The 14,750-nt window shown below is 41.9% G+C and overlaps 1 protein-coding gene and 1 long non-coding RNA gene across 2 annotated transcripts in view; one reads left to right on the top strand and one right to left on the bottom strand.

The window, feature by feature from the left end:
- LOC115548964 (uncharacterized) overlaps window positions 1-14,750 on the bottom strand; it is a 73,044-nt gene that overhangs the window by 32,122 nt on the left and 26,172 nt on the right. The window lies entirely within an intron of this gene.
- On the top strand, window positions 1,903-2,452 carry LOC115548494 (uncharacterized). The gene is made up of 3 exons (XR_003977595.1): window positions 1,903-1,964; window positions 2,076-2,133; window positions 2,274-2,452. It is a non-coding gene; the product is annotated as an uncharacterized LOC115548494 (long non-coding RNA).

A 14,750-nucleotide genomic window follows, 5' to 3' on the forward strand; every position in this document is an offset into this window, starting at 1 on the left:
ATGGCGTCAACATATGAAGACGATTAAATAAACTCCAATATTTTGGGCTCATCATGGTAATATTCTCTAAACCACATTGGTAAAATATGTTTCATGATGTTTCAGATTTAAATTTTGCTTTTCCCCTCCAGATTTGCCTGTATATTTTATCTACATCCTATCACAGCTCGCACACGCACACTGCACCACGACATTGCACCACATAACACACACATTACAAAACCAACAGTTCTTTTAAGAACTCCTGTCTGTCTGTCTGTCTGTCTGTCTGTGTCCTGATTTTCTCTGGTCAGGTAGGTTCACTGCAATGCTTAAAAAAATATCATATTTCATATCCAGGTTTATATAAACAGTAACTAATGCGCTATATTTGTGTGTGTTTCTACCCTCGAGTATGTCTGAGAGAAATAAAGAAGGCAATCAATGAATCATTCACTTGAATTAGAGTATGATAAGGCATAATAACAGGATTTGAATATCAACATTTAATGCATGGCCTTACTCTTTGCATAGTGCATTACATTTTGATATTGGAATTCTGCGTTGACAATGATCAAAATAAATGTAAAGAAATACATTCATTTATTCATTCTTTGTGTCCGTTTGTTACCCACAACTACTTTGATTGACCTTGTGTTGCCTTCGTACATGTGCGTGCGTGTGTGTGTGTGTGTGTATGTGCGTGACAGGTGTCCCACTGTGGTACCCCCCGCTACATGGTGCCCCACATCCTGGGCTGGAGGCCTCTCATGCTCTCCAAGCTCAGGCTGATTTACTTCCTCTTCCTGAGGCTATCCCTGAAGACGTCAATGTGGTAAAAAATATCAAAATGTCAGTGTCAATTTCAGATGGTAAAAGTTATGTTTTAGCAGGGGTTTAAGTGATGCTGTGCCTTTTAATGTATATTCTTTTCCCCTCTGATATATATTCACATTAGTATTCTTTTGGATGGTGATACACCAAACATTAATAACATCACCAACAGTGAACTGTTCCACTGTCCCTTCTGTAAATACGTGGGTGGTGCAAAATATAAGGTTGACAACCATTTAAAAGGCCATTCGTCAGTGAAACACAAAGGTGCTTATCTAAAATATTACACAAATGAATTAATTTGTATTTTACTATAAGTATGAATCTTACTTCCTTTATTCCTCCCTTACAGAGTTCACAATAATCAAGTGTGGATTAAGTTGTCGGACGGCTACACATTTCCATTGTTGCTATTGTGCAGCAACACTTAGAAATCGATTGCAATTGGTAAGGCACCTACAAATACACCAGGAGGAGGTGCAAGCTGCAGCCCCTTCATAGCACTTTGTGGCCCCCGCTCAGCTCCCTGTGGCCCCCGCTCAGCTCTCTGTGGCCCCCACTCACCTCCCATTGGCTCCTGCAGAATGTTCCACGGCCACTAAAGCATCAAGTGAGCAAAATAAATTCTGTTGTCCTCATTGCAAATTGATTTTAAACAAAATAAACTTCAAAACACACTGCAGGAGAAAACACACCAACCTCCTTGAGACGATAACGAAGGACAGATTTTTGGACTGTCAGTGTATCGATGGTACAAATGGTGTGTTTGCAGTTGAAAAATCTTTTAGTGGTCCTTCAACACCCATACATGTAATCAAGAATATGTGGGGGCCAGCACAGAAGATCATCTGTGAGGTCGACCAGTGTCGTTTGAATGCTGACTTTGCTCAAAGGAGCGGGATGTTGCCTTTCGATTGCCACCACATCCAATCATTGGTGTCACGGTCAAACCGTGACACTCTGTACATTGTATCGGGGCCAATTGTGATTTCAGAGAGGTGTGCGTAAATCGTGACACATTATGCTTAGTGTACAAGGTGTTATTTTTTTTACAACATATTAACATCTTCCTGCATTTCCTTCTTCAAAGGAAAACATGCTGCAAATTAGAGATGGTGGTGTCTCGCTCTCCTGCAGAACTTCCCTTAGCCGTAAGTGCCCTGAATATCACACTTTTGAATCAAATCACAAAAAAACAGTTTGGTCAACAGACCAACATGAATGTTTTCATAGTGAATGTATGTTGTCATTAAATCACTAAGGTCTGAAGAAGACCGATTGCAGGACAGAAAACGGCGACGAGTGCAAGGAGGGCTACAGGTGAGAGGTCCTGTGATTAAATAGTCTTGTAGTCAACTATTGCTAGACTAAATCGTAATCCCTCCACTTATATCAATTATCTGTTTTACATCTTGCATTGTTATTGTGCCTATAAAAACCGCAATCTGTTTCCTTTCTAGACGCTGGGAAATTGACAGAACTGGAAACCGGGAACCGGGTTGCTTGTTATGGGCCAGAAAAATACCCTGATACTTGCCATTGTTAAACATTTATGGAAGCTTAAGGAATGTATTTGGCTAGGCTAGGCAAAAAAAAAAAAAAATCTTTGCAGATCAAACATTTTTTGCCTGGGGTGAAAATAAAAATCAATGATGCAAAGTCTTCTGCCTTTGGTTTATTTGACTTCGCTAATATAATTGAGTGTACAAAATAATGTGTCTATACTCTTATGGAAATGCTATGGTTTATATATATATATATATATATATATATATACACACACACACACACACACACACACACACACACACATACATATATACACATACATACATACATACATACATACATACATATATACACATACATAACCTGGTGGTAACCTGAAGGTTGTTGGTTCGATCCCCGGCTCCTCCTAGCTGAGTGTCGAGGTGTCCTTGAGCAAGGCACCTAACCCTGACTGTTAGCTCCTGACGAGCTGGCTGTCGCCTTGCATGGTTGACTCCGCCGTCGGTGCGTGAATGTGTGCGTGAATGGTGAATGTGAGGCAATATTGTAAAGCGCTTTGAGTGGCCAATGGTTAGAAAAGCGCTATATAAATGCAGTCCATTTACATTTATATTTAATGCTATGGTCTATATATATATATATATTTTTTTTTTTTTCATGGTAAAAAAAAGTAATTTGGCAAGTTAAAAGTAGGAATGTCTAAGTCTAATGCATGAACCTTTTTCCATATTAAGTCATTGTGTTGTGCTGTGTTGACATTTGAGAATGTGCTGCCGGATCTCCGCCACCAGATGGCGCCCGCGGGGGTGAAACCATGGGTTAAACGTTTAGACCAGCCCACATTTAGGGAAAATGTAATGCTGCTATCCATTTGGACGGTACGCTGGTACGAACGGCCAGCTTCAGCGAGAACGTGACGTATTTCTCTTGCTCCAGCCTTCCAGTTTGCCATTTGTGTTTCTGTCGAGCCACGAGGGGGAGTAGTAGCATGCTAGTCATCATTAGCAACGTAGCCTCTTTAGCAAACCAGCTTCAAAACAAAACTTTACATTGAATTGCACGCAAAGCAAGACCGTGCAATGCATATATTGGTGACCAGATTAAAGCAGCAATGATGTCAAGTGTGTAAGAGGTTTTAAAAACGACATTAAAACCACCAACGTGGTATAAATAGAAAGAAAATACATCTCATCCCCCATTAACTACGGGCGCAGCCATCTTCTTTGCGAGTTGTACAGCTCTGCTCGCTCTACTTTGAAAGCGACGAGATACTACGACCAAAAGGGGGCGTGCCTCAGTGAAAGCCGCAAGAAAAGAGATTTGCGACTTAGCCCCAGGGGGGGGGGCTAATAGGGGCATTAGCCCCTATTCGATCTGCGAGCTGCAGACAGGGGCACTTGATGGCTCCGGCATTCTCTTAAAAAGACACGCACACAAACAGCCCTGTCGCAATAAGCAATAAATCAATTAATTGCGCGATAAATTAAAGTGAACGATCATTTTTTGCCGGCCGCAATAATTTCCTTTTGCACTCTTTTTTTTAAATCATTGCTTTATTGGCCTAATCTGAGAAGCAATCTATGCCATCAACAGAAATATTATAGGCCTAGATAGGCATAGATAGTAGTCCGGTAACTTGTCAACCCCAGCATCTTTCCGGTATGGCGATATTGTCTCAACTACATATCGCTTTCAAAAATATACCGGTATAATTTTAATACCGGTATATCACACACACACAGATGTGTTCAAATCTCTCACTTGATTAAAGCTATTCAACATATCTACTGCCTACTACTACTACTACTCCTACCAATACTACTCCTACCAATACTACTAATCCTACCAATACAACTACTACAATTACTACTACTACTTCAGCTACTACTACTACTCCAGATACTACCTATTACTTCAGCTACTGCTATTACTTCAGCAGCTACTACTACTACTTCAGTTACTTCTACTACTACTTCAGCCAATTCTACCACTACTTCAGCTAATACCTAATACTTCAGCTACTTCTACTACTTCAGCTACTTCTACTACTACTCCAGCTACTTCTACTACTACTCCAGCTACTACTACTACTCCAGCTTCTACTACTACTCCAGCTTCTACTACTACTCCAGCTTCTACTACTACTACAGCTACTACTACTACTAGTTCAGCTACTACTACTACTACTACTACTACAACTTCAGCTACTACTACTACCTCTGCTACTACTACTACAGGGGTTGACACTAAGGTTTCAAAAGCACTTGCCCATCGGGCAAGTGCCGGTCATGTTCGACTTGCCCGAATGTAATGTTCACTTGCCCAAATTAAAATCTGAATCATGAACAGGCCTCTTTTTGCGAGGCACCTGGCCTAATTTGGGGAACTCACTCATCCTAGCTCAATCTGAAGCTGAATGTTAGCTTCCACATAGTACGTGTTTAAAAAAGAACAAACTTCTTCTTTGTTTACTTATATACCAAATGGTCACATCGTGCCATGAAGTTATTTCAGTACACCGTTGCAACCTATTAAAGCTACCGCCCAGTTATATGTAGACCTGCATGCTTTCATCTGGATTTTATGCAAATGTAAATAACTAAGGCCCCGTTTACACGAAGGGAAAACGCAGATATTTCCACGCGGTTTGGCCTCTCATTTACACGAAAACGCAGTTTTTGTCACAGAAAACGATCATATCTAAAAACTTCGGCCAAAGTGGGGATTTCTGAAAACGCTGGTTATGTTGTGTCAACGGGGAGAAACTGGGTTTTAGGTTCTGAAGCGTCACATTATGCGGCAGGAAATGCTTAAGGTCATATGAGCGCCCTATGTTTACAGTTTGTTTGTTACAGGAAGACGCTCGTGTTATTCGTTGTTGTTGATTCTGAGGATTCTGATTGGCTTGCACGGCTTTATCCTTCTCCCTACTAGAGTTTAGATTCTCTGCCCGAGATAATACATAGGTTATACACTATATCATTGGTTTATTGGCCTAATCCGAGGAGAAACCTATGCCATAAACAGAAATATTATAGGCCTTTATTACACGGGTCTTCTCAATGCCGTGGAACGCTCCGTTCACTTGCATGGGTAGTAGTCCGGTGACTTGTCAAGCCCAGCGTCTTCCGTTGCTAAGCAACGTCACCGTCTTTGCAGACAAATTATTTCTCTGCTAATCAACACTAAGAATGCTGGTAACGAATAAATTGTAAAAAGACACACCATGTGAAGTTATTTTTTCGTTTTGGCAAGTAGCCGTGTAATAAGCGGGATAATGTATAGAACGTCGCCGGTTATTGTCGAAAATAAGCCCCTTCAGGGCGAAGCAAGACACCTTCGCTGCGCGTCGGTCGGTGTACTGTTCGTCCTGTCTGGGCTTATTTTCCCGATAATGACCGGCGTTCTATACATTATCCCTTACATATATATTTAGCAGAGTAGGCCAGGTAACAAATGTGTACAAAGTTACATATGTATTAAAAAAAAAAGTCGGGTTGAAATCGGGCTCGGGCTCATAATTACGCTTAATGTGTCGGGTCGGTCCGGGCTCGGACAGAACGTGCACGGGCTCGGGCCAGGTTGGGCTTGATTTTCTGGGCCCGATCTAAGCTCTACTACACTGCCGCCCATAGGTTTGGCATAGTTATAATGGCGCTCAACGGCGTATTTATGCGTTTTGATGTAAACGACAACTTTTTTGAAAACGATGCTGTGTGCACACAATGTTATTTTGGAAAACGGAGGGGGGGAAATATTCGTTTCTATAAATACCCTGCTACGTATAAACGTGGCCTGTGACTAGTGCCGAAACACTGCCAGAGACCGCACTGCGAGTGAGTGACAAATGTATCTATTTTGTGTGATTTTACGGAAGAAAATGGTTGCTTTGCAGTTTTTAGAAACTCTTAAATATATATGAATATATATGAACAAACCCTAAAAAATGCACTTGCCCTTTCGGGCAACCAGGAATAATCTCAATTTGCCCAAATATTATTTTTTGTTGCCCCGGGCAAGCGGGCAACCGTTAGTGTCAACCCCTGAACTACTTAGGCTACTAATACTACTACCTCAGGTAGTACTACTACTTCAGCTACCACTACTACTTCAGCAAATACCTACTAATATGCTACTGCTACTTCTTCAGCTACTACCTACTACTCAGCTACTACTAGGGATGGGCATTCGATTAAGTTGTCTTAGTCGATCGTCGGGTGGATTAACGATCAAATAGTCGATTCATCGTTAATATTTTACATTAAAATTTAGTTCCGACCAAGTATAGGAGCACCGGGACTTTTAACTATACATGCATCACTTCGCTGTTCATGTTCTGCTAGCTAGTGTGTGTGTTGCTTTGCAACAGTTCAGTCCCAGTCGCGGATCCATTTATGTTGGCGGTGCCAAATAAATAATTTATGGTGCTTGCTTGTAGAACTGTTGTGTAAAAGCAATATCACACTCGAGGTCGTGCTGTTTAGTGAATATCAGCACAGCTGTGATTATCTTCGGCACAATCACAGCCGTGGTGATACAACACACTACCTCTCGTGTGATATTACTTAAGTATTTATATGCTATATTCAAAATTAAATGAAATTACAAAAGCAGCATGTTTTCCTCATTGGGATCTTTATTAATAGATGAACAACTCAGTTAAACCAGATCCGTTCAATAGTTATGCGCTACTCTGCGCTAAGCAACGGAGCATGCAGCTCGAAGCCGGTGCTCATAATAAAACATAACTAAAAATAAACAGAACCCTAGTTTCTTCCCAACATAATAACAATAATAATATAAAAAAAACAATCATGTTATAACTTAACCAACCAGTCTACGGATTTCTGTTCACCGTCAGACCGTCAGTCCAGCCGCCGAAAACAACCGCTCTGAGGGGACCGACGTTGCCGTGATGCACAAATACCTCTGTGCTAACTTGGCAAGGCGGTAGAACAACTTTCCACAATCCAGGGGCTCAGAAAGTTCTTTATTTCTGCTTCGATGCTAACCTTGCCTTGAGTGGTAGGCCTATAGTGCTCACCAAGAAGTCATTTTTTAAATCATCCCACACAAGACTTCGCCGTGGCCTCTTCCGCTTCATGATTACATCGCCGTGTTCCAATATCCATAATATCCGTACTTACTAGCCTAAGTTTGAGTACGTAGGGCGTTCCGAATCAGATCGGGCGAAAATAAGTGTACTGAAAACGGTCAAATCGCGAAGTGTGTGGCGATTAGAGCTGGGACGACTAGTCGACATAGTCGATTTCAACAATTCGTCGACATGAATAATTTGCGTCGACGCGTCAAAAAAAAGTTTGTTTGTTTATTAATATTAATATTAATATTTGAATATATTCGAATATTTATTAATAATATTTGGACCATTAAATGCCTTCAGCAAGACCTATATGGTATAAAACTCGGCCAAAAGCCGAGCTCCGAGGGTTTGTTTACCAGCGATGCTATGGTGACCGGTCTTGCGTGTTCGAACGGTTTATTAGGTATCAAATAAGCTGTCAAATCACTTCATTCACTGCCTCTTCCGTGGTCATTACAATATTATGAATAGACTATGTCGGGCTCAAATGTTATACTCTGATGAAAAGAGAACTTTTGTCATGTTATGTAATTCTAGTCTAGCTATTGACTGTCGAAATTCCACGATCTAGCAACCACTTCTAAGTAGTAAGAAAGCTTTTGTCATGTTATGTTTGTCTGCGTTATTTGTTTGTAAAGTGTTGTGCATAATCCAGTACACCCGATCGGAGCTTCTAAACCTCAGACCTTGCTGGAGAAGAAATTACTGGAATCAAACATCTACAGCGCAAGCCACTCAACACCATGGCTGCCGGCCCAAAAGGGCCGCCGCTCCGGCACCTTTGCCAGGTTCAGGAGACGCCCTTACCGGCCACCGCTCCCAGCCCTTCTGCTGTCAAACGTAAGATCCCTCCGGCACAAAATGGACGAATTACAACTTATGATCCAAACCGACAAAGACTACAGTGACTGCTCTGCCATTTGCCTGACAGAGACCTGGCTGGATCAATCAGTACCAGACCAAGCGGTAACTCTTCCAGGTTTCAGATTACATCGTTCCGATAGATCTTCCAAACTATCGGGCAAGGCAAAAGGCGGCGGTGTTTGCATCATGATAAATGAACGCTGGTGCACAAATTCTACTGAACTCACACATGTATGTTCCCCTCACCTGGAATACCTCACTGTCAAATGCAGACCATCATTCCTCCCACGGGAGTTCGCATCAATTATTATGATCTGTGTTTACATTCCACCTGAGGCTAACGCTAACACCACCATAGCCGAGTTAGCCAACTACGTCTCCTCAGTGAAAAATTCACACTCGGACACAGCAGTCATCGTCCTCGGGGTCTTTAACCAGACCAACCTATCATCTGAGCTCCCCGGCTACCATCAGCAGGTAAATTGCCCCAGCAGAGGGACCAACACGTTACACGCTTGACCACTGCTACACCTCCATCAGAGAGGCTTACCGTGCTTTCCCTACACTGTAAAAACGAAAACTCAAAATTGTTGGTCTCATTATGATTTCTGAGTAAAATGAATATAAAACATTAAGTATTCATGTACAACTGTACAATGCAATTTAGTCCAACCAACAATGTTGAGTTTTGGGTCAAGAGTTGGGTTCACTGTAGTCTCTTTGTTAGCAAGACACACGGGTTTAAGTCAGACTCTTTCTGAGGCTGGGCCAACTACGGTGCGCATGTGCATTTCGACACTACCCCCCGGGGAGTCTGGGTATTCGTGATGCCGGTTGGGAAAAAGGGGTTTATTGCCTTTTGTCAATTTGTTTCTGTTAGGTTAAGTTGGGTTAACGGGTTTGGGGTCTTTATTGTTTGTGTGTTGTTTATTGTGCGTAGTGTTGCCGCCACCGTTACCGAGACTTGGTAACTTGGTAAGCTCCGTTGGTTAGGTGTGCGGTGCGCTGTGTGTTGCGGATGTGTGTTAAATAATGGCAGCTCTCGGGATCGTGCGGTGAATGAGGCACGAGAGTTGCGTCACCGTTTAACCTTGGCTCCCGTCTCGTGCAGAACAAGTTTGACCATAATGTCAAACTTGTTCTGCTCTTTGGTTTGCTGCATTTAGACAGCGATTCTCTGCTGCTGAACTAGCTACATGTTGCTTGTTCTATTGCTGTCTGGCATGCAGAAATGTAAAATGGAAGTTTCAAATTATAAATTTTAATAAAGTGTACTTAAAACTCGTTTTGCATTCTTTGAAATGTTTTTTTTTTTAAATAATATTAACCTTAATTTGAAATGTTAAGTTAACACCCCTGACTTATTTTTTTGAGTTTGTAAAATATAAAAATCTTAGTTGGTATAACTCTAACTTTCAAGTTTGTCTAAAGAAGAAAATCACGTTTTTGATGGGCTCAAAACTCAAAAATTGATTGCAGTAAGTTGCCTTGCAATTTTGAGTTTGCCCAACTTTTTATTTTTTACAGTGTAGGGCTCCGCTGGGCAGGTCCGACCACGCAATGCTGCTGCTAATTCCAAAATACAGGCAAAAAGTTAAATCCTCCAAAACACCAACAACCTTTCTCCGGTGCTGGTCCCCCGAAGCCATGGAACAACTTCGGGGTTGTTTCGCGTGCACGGACTGGGATGTTTTCCATGCCGCAGGTGACCTGAACGACGTCAACGAAGCAGTGACGTCATACGTTAATTACTGGGTTGAGCTGTGCTCAAAAAAGTCAAAAACTACAATAATAACAAACCGTGGTTTAACAAGGACATTAAGATAATAAGAAAGGAGAAAAATTCAGCACATTTGACAGGAAATAAAGAACAATATATGGCTGCCAAATACAAACTGAGATCTGCAATAAGAAGAGCCAAATCCAACTATGCCACTAAATTAGAAAAACAAATCTCTAATATTGACACCCGCTCTATCTGGAAAAAATTACAAAAAATTACAAAACATGACAAACTACAAAAAGAAAACTACCCCCACACCTGACAGCGACAATCAGCTTCCTGATTCCCTTAAAGGGGGCCTATTCTGCTTTTCCGTTTTTTCCTTCTCCTATTGCGCTTTACATACGTTTTGGGGTATATAAATGGTTGGCAAAGTTACAATACCATAAAATTCCCGCAAGGGGGAGTAAATGACTACCGCAAATCACTGCTACCGAGCTACCTAGAAACGGCTCGTTGGGATTTTCTCCGCGGCTTTCTTTTACTTCCGGTACATGGTGACGTAAGCATGTACTTTTGCTGGGAGTCAATGGGAGAGCGTCATCAATGACCTTTTGCTGCGTTCCTGGACACGCTGGGATCGGGGAATGGATCGTAAAGCAAGAGTTTGAGTAGAGAAGTAGATGGACAGAAAGACATAATACTATTTATATATTATATATATATAATAATGGCTAGAAGGTGTTTTCTTGGTTGTGAAGGGACCTCTCCCTTGTATGGTTTGCCAAAGGCAGAGCCTTCGCGTAGCCGTTGGCTAGATTTCATCATTTTTAACCCTATTCCACCGACTTTACCGAGCCTTTTTCTGTGTCGCCTCCACTTCACGGATGGCTGCTTCAGCAACCTGCGTGAAGATGACTCTCAACATGTAAGTAAACCTATACTGATAATAACAAAAGTGTCTGTGTTGTGTGTAATATAAGTTGGGGTAATTAACCCTACCATTTCCTACCATAAAATAATTCATTCTGTAGCTAGCTGCTAGTCTTGTTGCGAGGCTGGTTAATCTTCCACAAACCTTTTGTGGGATCTCAAACTACAATTCTAAACTGTATGTAAAATACAGTTAGCTTGTACTGTGTAAAATCATTTTTCGTCGTGATTTATGTGTGATAATTTTAGCAGGACTGCAGTGCCCATAATCACCCCTTTCAACACGTCGGATGCCAGACTGACACGCCTCAGATTATATCGACGGGAACCCAAACAAACTCGCCGGTGGGAATGCATTCTGTGGGAATACAAAGTGCACGGTTGAAGTCGACATCAGGCGGCACACAGTTGTCCATGGGATCGCTAAAGGCACACGTAAGAAGCAACGGTATGTAGCCACTAAGAGTTTTTAGTGACTTAGTATGCAATCCATACGAAACTTGGTGAGCATCTTTTTCCTGTGTATTCGGATGTGTTGTTTTTTTTTGGTTTACCTAGAATCTGCAGTCCAGTAATCTATTTGAAGATTCACCCTTGCTGATGTTGCTAGAATATTGGCTATAGATACATTCATGTATCACATACTTACTTTCTACTAACAATTCGATAAAAGCAACGGCTAAATAACTTCATAACCAAATAGGATATGGTTTATATTTGCAAATGGCTTCTTGCATTTGTGATGGGTAACCAAGGTTTACTCTGCGGTGTTACTCCATTACCAAGGAAAAAACTGCTAAATTATTATTTTCCAGTTTCTAATACGATTTGTTTCTGTTATTTGTAGCCATGCAGACACAGGTGTCTCCTGTCAGTACAGTCTTCGGAACAACCTCTCTTTTGCCCCACTCACTGCTGACTTCATCACCAATAAAGGGCCCAGGCTGGTGACCTAGCAAGAGACCACGGCTTGAGTTGGAGGAAGAGGAGGAGAGTGACTCCACAAGTCATTCCACAGTCTGATACTGCGTTTTGCTCCAAAGAAAGTGTTTATTTCCCTTCATGGGAATGTTGTGCAGGTAATAATTTACACCATCTCGTAATTGTGAAAGCCATTGATTGGAATGATTGTCAGGCACACTCTGTTGTTTAATGGCGGTGCTTTTTTTTTTTTACCATAAGTTGTATCTAGCATCAATGCATCACAATGAAAATGCATCACAGGAGCAAGCTACGACTTCTGCAGGGCAGGCGTTGTGAAGGCCGTGAAAACAGATCCAACATTCAGTAAGTTTGTAAAATATAATCTTTAAACACACACACAGATCAGTTTACAGATTGTTATGGCTACATTCATTAGTATGTTAATGCTATATCTTCCAGACTATGTACATGACCTCATGAGGCTGCTCATGGAGGTTTTTGAGGACCCAACATCATTTGAAGAGAAAATGAAGACTATCCCCATCCCTCCAGACCTTTCAGCAGAATATACACACACTCCCAAGGCTGAGCTGGTTGCCCGTCACGTCTCCCGCTTCAATCCAGAGGTGGTCTGAAGCCTACGAAGTCACCAGATGGGAACTGCTGCCATATCCGCTGCACCACACATGACGGGATGACGACCCGACAACTATGTCCTAAATATCCCCAACACCAGCTTACAAAGCTGCGATAGGCAAGATGCCTTAAACCTAAGGGACTAGGGCTGGGTATCACTAGATACCACACGATACAATACTATCACGATATTTTACCCACGATAACGATAATATCACGATACAGCGATTCTGCGATTATCGATATAGTGCAAGAAATTTCACCCACGATACATCACGATATCTGTGTCACTGAAGAAATTCAGAATTTATTACAAAAACATTTTATGCAAAGTAACAGAAAATTAGAAAACAAAATAAATGCAGAAAACATTTCATTGCTTAGTTTCATTCGCTCTGTTTACAGTGGATGTATCGCAATGGCGAGGCGCACACAGCCTTTAGCCGTGTTCTGTAAATATTCTAGAACACACGGGAGTCCTGGAGCTCTATATCAAAATATTATCATATAGCCTACATAGATATCTATATCATATAATATATATTATAACCACCAAAAGATTTGTGAGCCGATATTATGAATCTCAAACGACCGCGTTGGGTTCTCCGACGTTCCTGGTTCTTCAACGTCCTCATCAATGTGAAGTAGACTGAACCGCGACTAGGAGGAGAAAGGGATTGTTCCCGGGCAGCGCTTAGGCACCTCCGGTGGGGTCTCAGCGGGTCTCAAGCTGGAGACATTCGCCGCCAACAATCCCTTTCTCCTCCATGTCGTGGTTCATGTTCTTTAGGGAGTCAAAGCCAAAGTTCCTTCCCCCCAATTCATTCTCAACCTTGGCTGAGATAACCCCCAATACGAGTCTCGTTGTAGAAATACCAGAGACGAGAGTCCGACAGAACGCTTATCCAAATAACAAGGAAGTGTACAACACTTGCGATACAGTCCTGGAGCTCTATATCTAAATAATATCATGTAATACATATAAATCAATATCATTTAATACATATTATCACGGCCAAAAGCGGTGTGCGCCTCCAGACGATATTATGAATCACAAACGACTTTGTCGGGTTCTGCGACGTCTCTGGTTCTTCCACTTTCACATCAACCTGAAGTCGACTGAACCGCGCGCTGCCTGCTGCCGGCTGCCCGCTGCCGGGCGATGGTGCCTCGCGGCAACCGGCGGCATGACGCTGTTCATGTACTTCAGCCAGTCAAAGCCAAAGTTCCTTTCTCCCAATTCCTTCTCAACCATGGCTGAGATAACATAACCCCCACAACAGTCTCGTTGTGGAAATACAAGACACGTCAAAGAACCGACAAGAAACATGTAACTGCCTCTGTGTCAGTCAGCGCAGTATTTCTGAGTTATTTATTTTGGTAGGAACCAAAGTTCTCTAAGGCGGAACCTTTGTTTTTGTATCGCCCGTTTCCGTCAGGACATACTTTAGCGTAACACTCATCAAAAAAGTCCGCTGATTTAGTACATGTTTTTCAGTGCTGATGCATCTGCAAAATAGCTCTTAGCATCAAGATAAACAATCCTACAGAGTAATGCCAAGCTACACAACTTTCCTCATGCAATGCAGCTACTAAGGTATGTTTTGCTGACGTTTTTTGTGTGTGTTTTCTGTTCTTGTTTGTATTAAATTGTTTTTATACAGCTAAGGGCTAACACCGTTAAGGGCTAACACATGTTGGGCTTAGTTAGATTGGTCTTTGTGTTTTGTTGTATTATATGTAACCAAAGTGTATTGTGTATACAGTAGCCTAATTGAAAGTGACGACATTACCAGGACAATGTTGGGATATTACTGTATGGCTTGTTATTATTTTGACTAGTGATTATTGTATTTGTGTATTATGTTTTTTGATTACAGTTTTCACGGTCTGGATGAACCAAATAAATCCTGCCAGTAAACAAAAAGGAAACTCGTTGCTGTCGTTTGTACTGAGGGAATTATAGTGAAAACTTAACTGCTCACGAAGACAGCACCAAAGAGCAGTGAATGACAACAGTAAGGCAAGTAAGATGTCCCGAAATGGCGAAGAGCACACAATTGCAGATGTACATTTCCCAGACATGGAGTCACACGCACCTGACAAGACAGAGTGTGTGCACGAGCACAGCTCAACCGTGCAGCCACAAGCGACTGAAGGCATCATAGTGGACAACCCCGCTTCCTCAGAAGAGCCACCATTAGGCCAAAGAGTCCGCAGAATGACGGAAAAGGGTCAAGAACA

Source organism: Gadus morhua, chromosome 8 (assembly GCF_902167405.1).
Source record: "Gadus morhua chromosome 8, gadMor3.0, whole genome shotgun sequence".
Classification (NCBI taxonomy): Eukaryota; Metazoa; Chordata; class Actinopteri; order Gadiformes; family Gadidae; genus Gadus; species Gadus morhua.